Genomic DNA, 19,866 nt, shown 5'->3' with positions numbered 1-19,866 from the left:
AGCCAGTTCCTCTCTTTTTTCAAATTATTTGTTATATCATTGCCGGAATTTTATCCGCAGAAATTGTTTTGTTTCTAGGTTTCTTACAATTTAAATATTTTTGTAAAATTTTTAGATTTTTTTTTATTTTTTATCCATATATCAAAATCTGAAATTAATTGAATTGCGCGCCAGATAGTCATTGATCTTCAAACAGTTTTTAGCCGAGGTCGGAATACGCAATATCACAAATTAAATTAATAAAAAATAATCCTGAGATGTTATATTTCGCAATAAATTCTTTACAGTTTTAAGATGCTCGTGAGCATTAGTATTATTAAAATTGTTCATTAATTTAATTTGTGATATTACATATCCTGGTTTTAATTAAGGATATGTTTGAAGATCGATGAATATGCGGTGCCTAATGAACTAGAGGTTGTAATAATTTACAAAAAAGTTATTTTTAGACACTGAGACCGATATTGACTCTCATCTTTATGTTTGACATTTCCTAAGCTTATTGTTGTTAAATAAAAAAGTTTCTAAATTATTTCTGTAAGCGCGTGAACGTTAATTAATATTTATGACTATTGCGATAATGTGGATTTAAAATTGGGTCGATAATTGTAAAAATACGCAAAATTATGGGTTTACTTGCCTCACTTTAAACAATTAGACGATTCTTTCTTTGAAGTCACATTTCTCTCGAGACGCAAAGAACGATAGGGTGCGGTGGGCACCCGCGTTAAGAACACCCCATTAGCCATTAGCCCCGTGAATAGGCTTTTAGCAACCCTTTACGCATTTCTGGCTGTCGCAGGAGATCCTGGACCACCATGAAAACTCTATGGGATCTCCCCCATTATTGCGAATATATATATGGCGGTTTGTACGATTGCATCATCTTCACATACGTTCTCGTACGCTTTTTGTCGCTCATTTATTTCCTTCGTACGTGCGAGCGTTTATCTACATATATATTTTCCGTTTCTGATGTTCATACGATTCATATACACAGTTGACTGGGAAAAAATAAATGATTATAAAGATTGCGTATATTCTCTGTAATTCATGACTTGAATCTGAAAGGCAAATTTGATATTAATTTTTCCATTTTTAACGCTTTTTTTAACGTATTTAGAACTCGTATTTGCTCTTATCATCATTCTTCCGTGTCTATCTTATTTAACTGTACTTAGTCTTTTCCGAAATGATGAATAATCTTCTTTGTCTACCCTCCCTCGTCTCTCTGCTCTCCCTGTACTCTCTCACGAATGCGTGTGATCATCTATCCTCTCTATTGCGTACACGCTACGCATACGTATAGCGATATTACCTACGAAAGGAACGAGGTGGAAGCGGGGGGAAATCCACTGGGGGTGTTCTCCGGCCCTACATGATGGGGTGGCACCCCATAGTTTATACTTTACTCTCAACTCCCGCGTTTCCACGGCCAGATGTGCTCGGGCATCCGATTTACAGGGATGCTCAACTTCGAGAGCCTTTTCCCGGGACAATGAAGATTCCCGGGAGATGAAGAAAAAGAAAGTGAAGGTGAGGATCGGACTCTCTTCGAGAGAGAGGGCGATAAAATACACGCACGAGTCTTTCTCTGTGTTCTCGACAGTCGTCAGCTCTTTGATTCAATTGCTTAGCGGGTCGTTGCTAAAAATGCGAATGCTAACCGGTCCTTGCGTCTTACGATTTTCCCTTTTCTACGGGGAACCTGGTGGCCGCCATTACAGCGATCAATGAGAACGAGATAAGTCGTTTATTTCATGTTGTTTCATTTATATTCAACGCATCATCGTTATGAGATTTTTTGTTTAAGGATATGGAAGTAAAAGTAAAAAAAAACTATATAATATATAATATGTTGACATTAAATTATACTTAATATTTTTATTTATTTTATTATTAAATTTATAAAAATACATCTCACATAAAGAGAAGTATGTCAAAATATTGAATTTACATATATATATATATATAAAATTTTTTAAAAATATAGAAAATAATTTTATGAACATAAAATATCTTCTTTTTTAATTCAATATGATAATATTAATAATTGATATTTTTAACAATTAAAAATTCTTATCTTGTAGATTTTAATATTGTTTTAAAAAATTTTAAATTATATTTTTTCTTACAATAAAATTTATTGCTACAATAATGAGAGAAAAATGCTCCGTGCTCTTATCACTTATTTACATAGTTGGGCACCTCTGAACCGGGGCTTTATGAGGGGATGCTGTACTCTCTCTTTCTCCATTCTCCATATATCGTGACGATATCAAAGCACGCGTGTCCATGTGTCTGGATACAGAGTGCGTTTTCCTACGTTCGAAATAGACTTCCATGTCGTACACAAACTAGCCGGTCGTAATGCACGTGCGCGCGCGGATAAGCGAAACGGCTGGCCCTTCTCTCTCGTCATGGTTTACGATATTATTTTAGGCCCTTTTTTCCACTCGGCTATCTACCGCTCGTCGCATTGCCGTAGCTAACAGCCTAGACGACAACTTTGTCTAGGCGTCTAGGTCAAGATCTTGATTTGTATCACTTGTTCCCTTTGATATAAATGTATGTATTCATGGATTAGGAGAACATTTTTGTAATTTATTTTTAAATCTATAAACCTTTCTGTTGATAATACGACTTCTTATAAACGGTTTGATCTGATTAATAGGATTTTTCATTTTTGAAAGAAAATATTAATAAATGTATAGAATGTTAAATAATCTTTTTCATTTTCAGATCTTATTACACTATGCTCGTTAGTATTCTGTATCATCCAAAATGTTTATTTTATAATTCTGTTTTTACATACAGTTATTTTAACTTGTAGAATCTTTTTACGTACACATAACATTGTTTTTTAAATATTTTGTTTAAAATATATAACACACAAGTATCATAGGCTTCCGAGAAACTATATGTCTAAAGATCTGTTCGTGTGACATTGTTGAGTTAAAGATAATCATTTGTATGCGTTCGTTATATCACTGTCATTATACAGAGCAACGTTTGTTTTAATTAGATAGGGTTATGTATTATTTATCTCTATGTGTATTGATTTCTTTTGCTCGCTCGCTTTCTCTCTCTCTCTCTCTCTCTCTCTCTCTCTCTCTCTGTCTTTTTTTCCTTTCTCTGCTTCTCTGCATTGAACTTAATTTAATCTCTATAATTTATCGTAAAACTTCCGGAAGAGATTTCCAGAATGGTAAAAAGAGTCCCGAGCGCTTTATTAAAAGCCACGTTTAAAGAATACTAACTCCTGGACGTTATAGCAATTAAAATTTTGCATATTAATTTCTGCATTAAAAAAGAAAGAAATAAAAAGTTACTTTAGATATTATTTCAAATTTTATATTAATAAAATAAACAATTTTTGTGAATTTATAGACGGTATTCTCGTAATATTTATCGTATATATGAGTAATATTTGTTATTGTAACAGAAACAATTAATATTTCTCGGAATTCATGGTTTGTTTAACTTTACTCGTAAACGAGATTTAATTCTAGATGCACGTGCGCGTTGTGAGATCACCCTAAGTCGAGTAATCCCACGGGAATCTCCCAAAGAGACAAACGGAGGTAAATAAAAAGAAAGGAGGAAGAAAAAGAGAAAGAAAAAAAGAGGAACTGAGGGACTCCTTTCGACCATTCGTCAGCTCCGTTATAAACTGTCTTTCGTTCTACGGATACGCGTATGTACGAGAAAAAGGAGGAAGACTCTCTCGAGAGAAAGAGAAAGCGCGGAAAGATCGGCGTTAAAGAGAAGAGGTTGAAAGAGGGTGAGTGAAGGGGGAGAACAACGAGAGAAAATTGAAGTCTCAGAGCACACGTAAGACCTGCCGCACCCGGTCTTTAACCCCGAAACATCAGAGCTACAGAGATTCTCAATTCTAAAAAAAAATTTCGTTTCTGTTCTGAGTACATTTCGACTTAGCGAAATTTTAAAAATAAAATTTTTAAAAATCATGGAAATGTGTAAATTAATGAAACTCTCAAATATTACAAAAGCACTTTTAAACGCGAAATATTGAAAGAAATCACGTAATTTACATTTTATTTATAGACATGCACGCACATAATTATTTTAAATTCTTTTTGACTTTGTTTTAATAATATTTAACATTTTTATTTTATTATAATCTATATATTTATAAATTCTAGCTATCATTATACACAGTTATAACTTTTAAATATACAATTCACGTACTTGTAAATATTTATTGTCATTTTTTAAGGTACTTTTCTTTGATATAGATACTGCCTTCTATGCGCATACTCTCGAAATATCTTTATTTTTCTATTATTTATTTTTTAAATAAATTTTTCATTTTATATGTTTTTTTATCAGTAAATTTTTAGAATTCAAGATCTAGTCAAAGTAATACATCTTTTGAGCATCACTGAACATGGACGTTCAGGGATCCTTAAATCTTTCTCTTCCTCTCGCCTTCCTTCAGTCTCGCGCGAGTTAAAAATACTATCTTATACGTTCGGATACCGGTTCAGTACAGGTTTCGAGAATTAGCCTCCCTCGATGAACCCGCTACGCTCATTTGAAACATGAGTTCGCAAAGAAGATAGTGAGGAAAGACGGCGATAATATGAAAGAGAGAAAAAAGTTACATAGTAAAAATGTGACGCGATCGTCAACGTTTTACTGGCAGTTATGTGCATCATCGGCGCAACGGGGTGATCTGAAATTATAAATAACTTTGTGCTATTATTAGCACAAAGTGGCGCCTCTTCTTCTTTGCAAGGTCTTCGATCTCTTGCCTCCTTTCTTCTTCTTTTCTTTTTTTTCTTTTGTTCCTCTTTTGAACTTGAAATCGGTAAAAAAAGAAATCTCCTCTAAAACAAGTTCAACAAGTTATTATGAAATTAGATAATTCTAGATATTTTCGACAGAAAAAATGTTTAGATAAATAAAATTATTGCGTTGAAGGAAATACCCTAAAATCAAATTGATATGGCAAAATGGATTCAAGCTTATTCTAATTTAATATTTTAGAAATCATATTAGAAATGAGAAATTTACATTTAATTTTTAACCCTTAACTAAAAACTTACTAAGTTTGTTAATGCAACATGAAATAAATAATGGAAATGTGCATAATATATAATTATCAGTTATTGGACTTATTTTTATTTTTAGAAAATAAATTAAAAATAATAATATAATTAATTTACAATATGGCGATTTGTGCATTAATATTAATTAGCTTTATGTCGCATCGTTAGCTTCATTGGTGATTTTCCTTACAATCCCATTTCCAATAACTCGTAATTCTTCTCAATATGATAGTTAGCACGGAATATATGTGGAAATTGTAGGACGGAGTATATAGGCACGTCCGATCCTAAATTGGCAATGTCGATATTATATACACGTAACACAAGGTGCTGCAAAGCATCGCATGGAGCATGAGGGGGGAAGGGAAACCCCATCATCGATATACGAGGTATACAGAGATATAATGAAGTGATATCGCATTGAACGTTATTGCATTAATTTGCATGCAGAATGGTAAACGCGGTTGTTCCGTTGCCTCTAGAATGAAATTTCTCTCTCCCTCTCTCCCTCTCTCTCTCTCTCTCTCTCTCTTTCTCTCTCTCTGTGCGTAATTATATTTACATAGAATTATTATTTATTTTCTTGAACTTCAAGCCGACAGAAGTGCGCAAGTATCTCGCAAATCCGTATGTCACTTAGACGTGCCCGCGTATGCACCTTTTCACCTTACCCCTCGTCGCTGGGGTGGTTGCGGAGGTTGAAATCTGCTTTGTCCCGGCGACGGGAAAACTCGCTCTTTGTATTCCAGCTGCTTCGCGCGATGTTTTCTACTCTTTCCCTCCTTTTGGCGATTTTCAGCCGTCACCGCCAGGTTTCTCTCGATCTCATAACACCACACTTGCAACCCTCTCGAACTCCTCCGCTCTCTCCAGACTTTTGCATCTCTCGACTCTCCGTTGCACTTAAACTTGTCTCCTACAAGTTCCTAGTTGCAACTTGAATTTTCCTGTCGATTTATTAGTAATCTTTTGACATACACTTTTTAATGTACTCATAACTTTTTAAAGCTGTTATTGTATACTTTAATTATAAATTTCTTTTTACCAAAAAAAAGTCTTTTAAATTTTATTCTACGTTTCGTCTATATAACCCGCTCAATTTTTTTCACTTCAGGTGTTAAAAGTTTAATAATTGCATAATAGACCGCGTCAAACCGCGTCAAACCGCGTAACAATTCCACCATTCGATGCTACCGAGCAAAATCGATTCCAGACTGCAATGCGACCGAAATATCAATGCCTGAAATGCGAACTGTCAAAAGCGAAATATCGACATTTTCGTCGGAATATAGAAATACCGTAAGCTTCTCACCACTCCCCCTCCCCTCCCCGCGCGCGATACATTTCCCGTGAGAGACACAAATATGCATCCCACGGGATACGTAGCTCCGCGCGATGCGGATTTTTATTAATCGCACGCCACCCCCGCCTTTCCATGTCACGAAAACGCGGGTGAAAGAAAGCGCTCGCGGGGTTGAAATACCTTTGAACCTGATCCCTGATATTTTTTTCCCATCCCTCGCCATTCCTTTTACGTCCCCCCTTTCGCGTGATCCGTCTCTCTTGCACTCTCGCCCTATCTCGCTCGTGCATGCACGCGAATGTACCAGTGTACGTTGCATACTTTCTTCCGCACATTTTCCCTCGCGCACGAAACGCTATATGTTGCACATTTTCCCTTATGTATTCCCTTTGATACTTTTTTCTCTTCGTCACAGGATACTACGTTGCACATGTTCCTCCAACATATTCTTCTTCTCTCTTCGTCTCTCTTTCTCTTTCTCTCTCTCTCTCTCTCTCTGCCCCTCTCCATATTTTATCTTCTTCTTTTTGTTTCTTGTTTCTGGTACGGCTTTTTTATGCGGGTTCTTGTACCTGTCTCTTTTCTTCTCGTGTCATCGCGATTTTTCCGACGACGACGTCCAGCCGCGCATTTCCATTATCGAATTCTCGACAGTTCGTCGTCTGCCGTCGTTCACGTTATTCACGGCCATCGCATTCGCGTGCGATTTGTAAGCATCAACGCGACCGCGTCAGCTTGGAAATTAGAGAAATTACGTAAGTGATTAATTTCAAAAGAATTCATTTTTGGTTTGACAGCTAAAAAACTATAAGTTATTATTCAAGTGTATTTTTATTTTTGTTTTTGTAAGTTACGTTATTTATATGATTTATATTATATGTATAATTTGTTTTATTGTATACATTGTTTTATAAAATAATTTTTGTAAATTTTATGTGTCCGGCATCAAGCATTTATTTGTGGAGAAGATATTGATATAAGTTATAAACAATTTTATAAAAGCAATAGGGAATTTTTTTAGCGGTTTAATAATAAATTAATACAATGAACAAGCGACGAAAGAACAAAAGCTAGTGGTTGATTGTTCTTTTTTATTCAGACAGTTGTTTTCGAAATGCAGGTACCTGCATATATGCATGCGTATACACTTTGACATGCAATGCGCTCACGTGTATCTAAACAAAGACGGACATCCGATAATTTTAAAGAAACGTGTTTTGAATCGATATATCTTTTATTTAAAAAAAAATTTCTTTTTACCATTACGTACAAAATTTTCTATATAAATATGACCGATGACTTTAAGAGTTCATTAATTTTAAACATTTTCACTACGTTGTTTAGTATTATACTTAATTTTTTATAGTTTTTGAAAATTTGTTTTTTTACTTTCTTTTTTTTTTCGTTTTCTCTATTATCGTTTAAGTTTTTTTGTATTCAGGTCTTGCACGTGTTTCACGATTTTCTTGCATCTTTCGCATTGTAATGTATGCCTGAATATGCATGGTTTCCAATTGTAATGTATGCCTGAATTGTAATATGTGTGCTCGTTCTACGTCGAGTAATCTGCGCTATATAGTGCGGACGGGTATTTCTTCTCGCGTGCAATGAGATCTTTGAATTGAAAACGAGAATCCAAGTGCGCGCCCACGATGAGTTGCAGTCACGCAATATTTCTTTATGTGGCACTTTTATCAACAAGATTGCACTTGTTCAGCTTAAAACGAACATTCTGAAAAAGACGACGCGACACGTGTACGTGACAGAGAGTTCAGGAGGAGGGTCGCCTCCTGAAAGGAGAACGGAGGGCAAATCCTGCAATCGGCAGACAAGCAGGCATGCAGGCAGGACAGGAAGATAGGAGCAAGCAGGCAGGACAAATAAGGGAATCTAGAAAAAGGGGGAGATTGCAATTTGCGCTGTGAAGCTCGCTATGAAACGAGACAGCCGACTGACGCGACGGGGTGTTCGTTCGTTCGTTCGTTCGTTCCACACGGGGAAAAAAAAGTGACGTCGATTGCGCGCCATTCTCCTGATGAGCGCCCCATTGTAAGGAAGAAACGCGCTCCTTATCCTTTTGCACGGATGCACGTTTTTAAAATGTTATGAAGAATCATATTAGAAATGTCTGTGACGCTTCGAGACTTCTTCATTTGATTTCCATATTTGGTCTTTTTTTTTAGTTTCTTTAGAAAATCTTTTTACAATTTGAAAAGATATCTCCTTTTCGGTATACATGTTTTTGTATACACAGCATGTAATATGTCAATTATATTATAATATTTATATTGTATTGCAGTGTGACATATGATTTTGAAATGTTATTAAAATATTACAATTTGGTAAACGAGATATTGTTTACGGATTTATGAGTTAAAAGTAAATAAATTATATACAATAATTGCTAATATAAATATATTAAAATAATTTAATTCTATACAATATTACGTAAACATTATAATAATACAATTATGATGTCATCATTATTATCAGGATTGGATAAATTTATTTTTTTCCTTAAATTAAATTATGTTAATAGTTTATTTAACTAACTAATTTAGTTATGTTAAAAGTTAAATAAAAAACTAACAATCTTTAACTATGTTGAGATTAAGTTAAATTAATAGTTAATTTTCAAAAGCTTTATTTATATTAAATTAAAATACATCATGTTTTAAAGTTAAATTGTTTCAATAACAAAACAATTACACAATTATCAAATAAATATAATTTTATTTTAAATTAAGTATATATGAATTAACAAAGAAATCTTGTTTTTATATGGGAACATACTTTTTTATAATGTTTTTTATTTAAATAAATTTTTTATTTAGAAAGAAGTTAGTAAATTAAAGTATGTATTTTAAAATAATTAAAAATAATTAGTTTAAATTAAAAATTAACTTACTTGAAATTAATTGGTTGAGTTAAAAGTAAAAAATTATTAATTAGTTTTTTAATTAGTTATTATTTAACTGATTAAACTCTGATTATTTACTTTGATCATTTATTTTGGCGGATATTTTAATATTATGATATCTTTGTAATATTTATATTATTTCAGTAATATTCATACTATTTTTTAGTTTTAATAAAGATGTCATATTGCTGTTATACATGCTATAAAATTATTATTTAATCGTTAAAAAAGAATACTCTTTGTAATATTACTGTCGGATTCTAAACGTATGAAACTGTGCAATCTCCTTAGATGTTACAACGCAAATCGAGCAAATCAAACGCTGTTAACTTTCAATCGAATTCGAAGAATCTCCAAATTCCTTGGAGATTTCTTTGTGATCGTCAAAGCACGGCCATTCGGAGCATCTTCGTCGCGATTGATCAAAGGCGAAATTGCTGGCGCAAAAGTGCTTCCGAGCTCTCTCCTCGATCGATCTTTTTCGCCAACTCCTAATCCTTTTCCATCTGTTTCTCCCTTGGGACTCTCGATCTTTGCTCTCGCTCCCATCGATCTCCCGTCTTTTATTCGACGGCTCCGCGAAAAGTGTCCTACGCCGAAAGTTCGCGACGATAAAAAGCGAGGCTGAAATAACACAAACTTTTTTCTCACTCGTGAGATAGAGGGTTTTTCTCCTTTGTTTCTCCCTTTTTTTTTTAAAGGATACTCTATGCTGGACATTTATTCAATGCGTCGCGCAAGTCTGGCGGACTTCCTTGCGATCACAAAGACCGGATATTCCCTTTCTTTCACTTACTGTAATGAAGATTCGAAGTAAATGTAATTTTAGAGATGTTTGCGGCCGAAATGACATTATTGTTATTTTAAGAAGACTGAATAACAAGATGATAATAACTTGAAAGTCTTGTTAAATAAGATATTTTATTAATTCAGAAAATGTTTTTTCTACAGAAGAGCAATATGAACTTTCTCACGGTTGAATCTCTGTGTAATTTTGCTTCTCATTTTCTAAAGTCTATGGCCTAGGCAGAAGGCCCGTACAATTTGTTTTTTGCGAGTGACCGACGGCGACGCGCTTATAGGCATCGATTCGAAAGATGGAGCAATATCCTTCGCTCAAGAGGGCTCTCTTGTTTATTTGTTCCGCGGGTACCGACAGCTGTTACCGACATTAACTCTGTCTTGTTTCATCCCACGCATCTCTGCCCTATTGTCGTCACGATTACCCCTCCTGATCGCCGGCCATTATCGAACGGGACCCTCAAGTCGAGACCCTGGGAAATGCACATGTTCATTTAATTCATAAGAGAACATCAATTCCAATTGCAGAATCCAGAAAACTATCATATAAATGTGTAATTATATAGTAGTTATATGATTATAAAAAATAAATTAAAACAAAATATTAATTTAAATTAATAAACGAATATTAAAAAATTGAGACAGAGTATTAATTTAAATTAATTAATATTAAAAGATAAATTTAAAAGATAAATTAAAAAAAAATCGTATACATATAAATGGCTCTCAATCTTAAACTAATATAAATTGATAGGATAAATGCTTATAGAGCCAAAGCTGAATTAATTAATATTGACCTGCATAATACTTTTTATATAAACTAGAACATTACAAGCGCGCGCTGCGCGCGCGCTATTTGACTTTTTACTTTAAAAATAATAATAATTGCAATTTGATTTTCTCTCTCTTTCATTTACATTAATCAAACGACTTCTGCAATTTTAAATAAAAAAATTTAAAGTTTAATTATACATACATACATACCTACATACCTACCTACATACATACATACCAACATACGTACCTACTTGCATACTTACTGCTATCTAGCTACCTAGCTACCTAACTACCTAGCTACATATTTATCTAGTTACGTTCGCTCGTTTGCTCCCTTCCTTGCACCCTTTTTCACTCACTCACTCACACACTCAGTCACTCACTGGCTCACTCCTCGCTCACTCCTCGCTCACTCCTCGCTCACTCCTCGCTCACTCGCTCACTCCTCGCTCACTCTTCGCTCACTCGCCAGCTCGCTCACGCGCTCACTCCTCGCTCACTCCTTGTTCATTCGCCAGCTCGCTCACTCGCTCACTCCTCGCTCACTCCCGGCTTACTCCCGGCTCACTCCCGGCTCACTCCCGACTCACTCCCGGTTCACTCCCGGCTCACTCCCAGCTCACTCCTCGCTCACTCCTCGCTCACTCACTCGCTCACTCCTGGTTCACTCCTGGTTCACTCCTGGCTCATTCCTGGCTCACTCCCGGCTCACTCTCGGCTCACTCCCGACTCACTCCCGGTTCACTCCCGGCTCACTCCCGGCTCACTCCTTGCTCACTCCTCGCTTACTCACTCGCTCACTCCTGGTTCACTCCTGGCTCATTCCTGGCTCACTCTCGGCTCACTCCCGGCTCACTCACGGCTTACTCCCGGTTCACTCCCGGCTCACTCCCGGCTCACTCCTCGCTTACTCCTCGCTCACTCATTTGCTCACTCCTGGTTCACTCCTGGCTCACTCCTGGTTCACTCCTGGCTCACTACCGGCTCACTCCCGGCTCACTCCTCGCTCACTCCCGGCTCACTCCTTGCTCACTCCCGGCTCACTCTTCGCTCACTCACTCGCTCACTCCTGGCTCACTCCCGGCTCACTCCCGGCTCACTCCCGGCTCACTCCCGGCTCACTCCTCGCTCACTTCTCGCTCACTCCTCGCTCACTCCTCGCTCACTCACTTGCTCACTCCTGGTTCACTCTTGGCTCACTCCTGGTTCACTCCTGGCTCACTCCCGGCTCACTCCCGGCTCACTCCTCGCTCACTCCCGGCTCACTTCTCGCTCACTCCCGGCTCACTCCTCGCTCACTCCCGGCTCACTCTTTGCTCACTCACTCGCTCACTCCTGGCTCACTCCCGGCTCACTCCCGGCTCACTCCCGGCTCACTCCCGGCTCACTCCTCGCTCACTCCTCGCTCACTCCTCGCTCACTCCTCGCTCACTCCTCGCTCACTCCTCGCTCACTCACTTGCTCACTCCTGGTTCACTCTTGGCTCACTCCTGGTTCACTCCTGGCTCACTCCCGGCTCACTCCTGGCTCACTCCCGGCTTACTCCCGGCTCACTCCTCGCTCACTCCCGGCTCACTCCTCGCTCACTCCCGGCTCACTCTTCGCTCACTTACTCGCTCACTCCCGGCTCACTCCCGGCTCACTCCCGACTCACTCCCGGCTCACTCCCGGCTTACTCCCGGTTCACTCCCGGCTCACTCTTCGCTCACTCACTCGCTCACTCCCGGCTCACTCCCGGCTCACTCACTTGCTCACTCCTGGTTCACTCTTGGCTCACTCCTGGCTCACTCCTGGCTCACTCCCGGCTTACTCCCGGCTCACTTCTCGCTCACTCCCGGCTCACTCCTCGCTCACTCCCGGCTCACTCTTCGCTCACTTACTCGCTCACTCCCGGCTCACTCCCGGCTCACTCCCGACTCACTCCCGGCTCACTCCCGGCTTACTCCCGGTTCACTCCCGGCTCACTCCTGGTTCACTCCTGGCTCACTCCCGGCTCACTCCTCGCTCACTCCTCACTCACTCACTCACTCACTCACTCACTCACTCACTTCTCACTCACTCCTCACTTACTCTTATTCACTCACTCACTCACTTCTTACTCACTTCTCACTCACTCCTTACTCACTCCTCACTCACTCACTCACTCACGTACTTACTCACTTACTCCTCACTCACTCTCACTCACTCACTCACTCACTCACTCACTCACTCACTCACTCATTCACTCACTTACGCACGCACGCACCCCATCCAAGTCGCTAACCCATGTGCACACTGCAAACGAAGTAAAGTTCACATGAGTTTGCAGGTTTTCAATACAATGTCTGGTAACGGAATTAACACTTACTCATTTTACAAGTACATCCATAAAAAAAGTAATCAAAGACATTGCTTCGCTGTGGTCACACACAAACACACACACACACACACACACACACACATTTAAATTTTTGTCTACAAATTATGGATTTCCTACTTACCGACATTAAAAAAAATTTTTTTTGAGTCACCAAAAATCCTTGCATGTTTTTTTTCACTAAATGAAATTTCCAAAATCCTATCTAAAAAAGGAGATGTTAAATCAAATTGAATTTATTGTTGCCGCTTTTCCGAGATGCTGATTGGCTGTCTCGCTATCTCGTTGTTAAGTGCGTTGTGACTTTCTTCACTTCGTGTCATTTTCAGCTGTCAAACTGTCACTTTTGATAGTTGATTGAAATAATTACAAAAAATCAGGGAAAAAGAAAAAAGAACCAAATAAAAAATATACGAGAGAATGAGAGAGAGAGAGAGAGAGAGAGAGAGAGAGAGAGAGAGAGAGAGAGAGAGAGAGAGAGAGAAGAGGGGGAGGAGAAGTAAGAATCCTTTCTAAAAAAGGGCATGGCATCGATACTCGCATCTCTCGAAGTATTGTTGTCGCTTTTCCGCGATGCCGATTAAACGTGTGTGAAGTTAGCATCTCAAAGTTTAACATCTCATAAAAATACTGCAGAATTACTTGCATCCAGCATAGTTCTACAGTTCTTGATAGGTATCAACAATAGTTCCGTTGGATTATCTATTTTAATTAAAATTTTATAAATGAGATGCTAACTTCCAAAATCACATAATAGCATCTCACCGTATTTCGAATATACGACCACAAAGAAGACTAAATCTATAGAGTCCAATCATTTAGAGACGTTCTATCAATAGTTCTGATGATTAAATTAATGAAAAAATAATTTTTTGTTACAAAACATACGTATATATGCGTGTACGTCTGCGCACGTGGATTTGGTGTAACTGGCATCTCAGATAGACAAAATTAATTAATTTAAAAATTTTAAAAGTATTTTTCAACAACTATCTAGATGGGAAACTTATATTTATAGGTCTAGACATGAGATACTGGTTGAATATTGATAGTTCTGTTTTTTTTAACGCAGTTCCCATATAGATACGGACGCGTACAATAGTTTTTAAAAAAGTTATGGTGTTTTCATATAGTTCGGGACGCGCACAATATGTTTCTATAGAGTTCAGGTGTTATAATTAATAAAAACATTTTTTAAACAATTATTTTGCCCAAAAAAACTTGAATTTCTAAGGCTACACGTCAAGTGCTAATCGAATATCGACAGATCTATTTATTTTAACGTAATTCTCATATAGTTCGGGACGCCTACAATATGTTTCTATAAAGTTCAGGTGATATAATTAATTAGAACATTTTTTAAACAATTATTTTGCCCGAAAAACTTGAATTTTTGGGCTAGACGTGAAGTGCTAATAGAATATCGACAGATTTATTTATTTTAATGCAGTTTTCATATAGTTTGGGACGCGTACAATATGTTTCTATAAAGTTCAGGTGATATAATTAATTACAACATTTTTTAAACATATATTTTGCCCGAAAAACTTGAATTTCTAAGGCTACACGTCAAGTGGTAATCGAATATCAACAGATCTATTTATTTTAACGTAATTCTCATATAGTTCGGGACGCGTACAATATGTTTCTCTAGAGTTCAGGTGATATAATTAATTAAAACATTTTTTAAACAATTATTTTGCCCGAAAAACTTGAATTTCTAAGGCTACACGTCAAGTGCTAATCGAATATCGACAGATCTATTTATTCTAACGTAATTCTCATATAGTTCGGGACGCGTACAATATGTTTCTATAGAGTTTAGGTGTTATAATTAATTAAAACATTTTTTAAACAATTATTTTGCCCAAAAAACTTGAATTTCTAAGGCTGCACGTCAAGTGCTAATCGAATATCGACAGATCTATTTATTTTAACGCAATTTTCATATAGTTCGGGACGCGTACAATATGTTTCTATAAAGTTCAGGTGATATAATTAATTAGAACATTTTTTAAACAATTATTTTGCCCGAAAAACTTGAATTTCTAAGGCTACACGTCAAGTGCTAATCGAATATCGACAGATCTATTTACTTGAACGTAATTCTCATATAGTTCGGGACGCGTACAATATGTTTCTATAAAGTTTAGGTGATATAATTAATTAGAACATTTTTTAAACAATTATTTTGCCCGAAAAACTTGAATTTCTAAGGCTGCACGTCAAGTGCTAATCGAATATCGACAGATCTATTTATTTTAACGTAATTCTCATATAGTTCGGGACGCGTACAATATGTTTCTATAGAGTTCAGGTGTTATAATTAATTAAAACATTTTTTAAACAATTATTTTGCCCAAAAAACTTGAATTTCTAAGGCTACACGTCAAGTGCTAATCGAATATCGACAGATCTATTTATTTTAACACAATTTTCATATAGTTCGGGACGCGTACAATATGTTTCTATAAAGTTCAGGTGATATAATTAATTACAACATTTTTTAAACAATTATTTTGCCCAAAAAACTTGAATTTCTAAGGCTGCACGTCAAGTGCTAATCGAATATCGACAGATCTATTTATTTTAACGCAATTTTCATATAGTTCGGGACGCGTGCCATATGTTTCTATAAAGTTCAGGTGATATAATTAATTACAACATTTTTTAAACAATTATTTTGCCCGAAAAACTTGAATTTCTAAGGCTACACGTCAAGTGCTAATAGAATATCGACAGATTTATTTATTTTAATGCAGTTTTCATATAGTTCGGGACGCGTACAATATGTTTCTATAAAGTTCAGGTGATATAATTAATTAGAACATTTTTTAAACAATTATTTTGCCCGAAAAACTTGAATTTCTAAGGCTACACGTGAAGTGCTAATCGAATATCGACAGATATATTTATTTTAACGTAATTCTCATATAGTTCGGGACGCGTACAATATGTTTCTATAGAGTTCAGGTGTTATAATTAATTAAAACATTTTTTAAACAATTATTTTGCCCGAAAAACTTGAATTTCTAAGGCTACACGTCAAGTGCTAATCGAATATCGACAGATCTATTTACTTGAACGTAATTCTCATATAGTTCGGGACGCGTACAATATGTTTCTATAAAGTTTAGGTGATATAATTAATTAGAACATTTTTTAAACAATTATTTTGCCCAAAAAACTTGAATTTCTAAGGCTGCACGTCAAGTGCTAATCGAATATCGACAGATCTATTTATTTTAACGCAATTTTCATATAGTTCGGGACGCGTGCAATATGTTTCTATAAAGTTCAGGTGATATAATTAATTAAAACATTTTTTAAACAATTATTTTGCCCGAAAAACTTAAATTTCTAAGGCTACACGTCAAGTGCTAATCGAATATCGACAGATCTATTTATTTTAACGTAATTCTCATATAGTTTGGGACGCGTACAATATGTTTCTATAGAGTTCAGGTGTTATAATTAATTAAAACATTTTTTAAACAATTATTTTGCCCAAAAAACTTGAATTTCTAAGGCTGCACGTCAAGTGCTAATCGAATATCGACAGATCTATTTATTTTAACGCAATTTTCATATAGTTCGGGACGCGTGCAATATGTTTCTATAAAGTTCAGGTGATATAATTAATCACAACATTTTTTAAACAATTATTTTGCCCGAAAAACTTGAATTTCTAAGGCTACACGTCAAGTGCTAATAGAATATCGACAGATTTATTTATTTTAATGCAGTTTTCATATAGTTCGGGACGCGTACAATATGTTTCTATAAAGTTCAGGTGATATAATTAATTACAACATTTTTTAAACAATTATTTTGCCCGAAAAACTTGAATTTCTAAGGCTACACGTCAAGTGCTAATCGAATATCGACAGATCTATTTATTTTAACGCAATATTCATATAGTTCGGGACGCGTGCAATATGTTTCTATAAAGTTCAGGTGATATAATTAATTACAACATTTTTTAAACAATTATTTTGCCCGAAAAACTTGAATTTCTAAGGCTACACGTCAAGTGCTAATCGAATATCGACAGATCTATTTATTTTAACGTAATTCTCATATAGTTCGGGACGCGTGCAATATGTTTCTATAAAGTTCAGGTGATATAATTAATCACAACATTTTTTAAACAATTATTTTGCCCGAAAAACTTGAATTTCTAAGGCTACACGTCAAGTGCTAATAGAATATCGACAGATTTATTTATTTTAATGCAGTTTTCATATAGTTCGGGACGCGTACAATATGTTTCTATAAAGTTCAGGTGATATAATTAATTACAACATTTTTTAAACAATTATTTTGCCCGAAAAACTTGAATTTCTAAGGCTACACGTCAAGTGCTAATCGAATATCGACAGATCTATTTATTTTAACGCAATATTCATATAGTTCGGGACGCGTGCAATATGTTTCTATAAAGTTCAGGTGATATAATTAATTACAACATTTTTTAAACAATTATTTTGCCCGAAAAACTTGAATTTCTAAGGCTACACGTCAAGTGCTAATCGAATATCGACAGATCTATTTATTTTAACGTAATTCTCATATAGTTCGGGACGCGTACAATATGTTTCTATAGAGTTCAGGTGATATAATTAATTAGAACATTTTTTAAACAATTATTTTGCCCGAAAAACTTGAATTTCTAAGGCTACACGTCAAGTGCTAATCGAATATCGACAGATCTATTTATTTTAACGTAATTCTCATATAGTTTGGGACGCGTACAATATGTTTCTATAAAGTTCAGGTGATATAATTAATTACAACATTTTTTAAACAATTATTTTGCCCGAAAAACTTGAATTTCTAAGGCTACACGTCAAGTGCTAATCGAATATCGACAGATCTATTTATTTTAACGTAATTCTCATATAGTTCGGGACGCGTACAATATGTTTCTATAGAGTTCAGGTGATATAATTAATTAAAACATTTTTTAAACAATTATTTTGCCCAAAAAACTTGAATTTCTAAGGCTGCACGTCAAGTGCTAATCGAATATCGACAGATCTATTTATTTTAACGCAATTTTCATATAGTTCGGGACGCGTGCAATATGTTTCTATAAAGTTCAGGTGATATAATTAATTACAACATTTTTTAAACAATTATTTTGCCCGAAAAACTTGAATTTCTAAGGCTACACGTCAAGTGCTAATCGAATATCGACAGATTTATTTATTTTAATGCAGTTTTCATATAGTTCGGGACGCGTACAATATGTTTCTATAAAGTTCAGGTGATATAATTAATTACAACATTTTTTAAACAATTATTTTGCCAAAAAAACTTGAATTTCTAAGGCTACACGTCAAGTGCTAATCGAATATCGACAGATCTATTTATTTTAACGTAATTCTCATATAGTTCGGGACGCGTACAATATGTTTCTATAGAGTTCAGGTGATATAATTAATTAGAACATTTTTTAAACAATTATTTTGCCCGAAAAACTTGAATTTCTAAGGCTGCACGTCAAGTGCTAATAGAATATCGACAGATTTATTTATTTTAATGCAGTTTTCATATAGTTCGGGACGCGTACAATATGTTTCTATAAAGTTCAGGTGATATAATTAATTAGAACATTTTTTAAACAATTATTTTGCCCGAAAAACTTGAATTTCTAAGGCTACACGTCAAGTGCTAATCGAATATCGACAGATCTATTTATTTTAACGTAATTCTCATATAGTTTGGGACGCGTACAATATGTTTCTATAAAGTTCAGGTGATATAATTAATTACAACATTTTTTAAACAATTATTTTGCCCGAAAAACTTGAATTTCTAAGGCTACACGTCAAGTGCTAATCGAATATCGACAGATCTATTTATTTTAACGTAATTCTCATATAGTTCGGGACGCGTACAATATGTTTCTATAGAGTTCAGGTGATATAATTAATTAAAACATTTTTTAAACAATTATTTTGATCGAAAAACTTAAATTTCTAAGGCTACACGTCAAGTGCTAATAGAATATCGACAGATTTATTTATTTTAATGCAGTTTTCATATAGTTCGGGACGCGTACAATATGTTTCTATAAAGTTCAGGTGATATAATTAATTACAACATTTTTTAAACAATTATTTTGCCAAAAAAACTTGAATTTCTAAGGCTACACGTCAAGTGGTAATCGAATATCAACAGATCTATTTATTTTAACGTAATTCTCATATAGTTCGGGACGCGTACAATATGTTTCTCTAGAGTTCAGGTGATATAATTAATTAAAACATTTTTTAAACAATTATTTTGCCCGAAGAACTTGAATTTCTAAGGCTACACGTCAAGTGCTAATCGAATATCGACAGATCTATTTATTTTAACGTAATTCTCATATAGTTCGGGACGCGTACAATATGTTTCTATAGAGTTCAGGTGTTATAATTAATTAAAACATTTTTTAAACAATTATTTTGCCCAAAAAACTTGAATTTTTAAGGCTGCACGTCAAGTGCTAATCGAATATCGACAGATCTATTTATTTTAACGCAATTTTCATATAGTTCGGGACGCGTGCAATATGTTTCTATAAAGTTCAGGTGATATAATTAATTACAACATTTTTTAAACAATTATTTTGCCCGAAAAACTT

The 19,866-nt window shown here is 35.4% G+C and overlaps 1 protein-coding gene across 7 annotated transcripts in view; it reads left to right on the top strand.

The window, feature by feature from the left end:
• The window catches only part of LOC105839736 (protein sickie), a 190,401-nt gene that overhangs the window by 95,791 nt on the left and 74,744 nt on the right, over window positions 1-19,866 (top strand). The window lies entirely within an intron of this gene.

Source organism: Monomorium pharaonis, chromosome 11, assembly GCF_013373865.1.
Source record: "Monomorium pharaonis isolate MP-MQ-018 chromosome 11, ASM1337386v2, whole genome shotgun sequence".
NCBI classification, from domain to species: domain Eukaryota; kingdom Metazoa; phylum Arthropoda; class Insecta; order Hymenoptera; family Formicidae; genus Monomorium; species Monomorium pharaonis.
The sequence above is the reverse complement of the archived record's forward strand: the minus strand, read 5'-3'. Positions and strand labels throughout refer to the sequence as shown.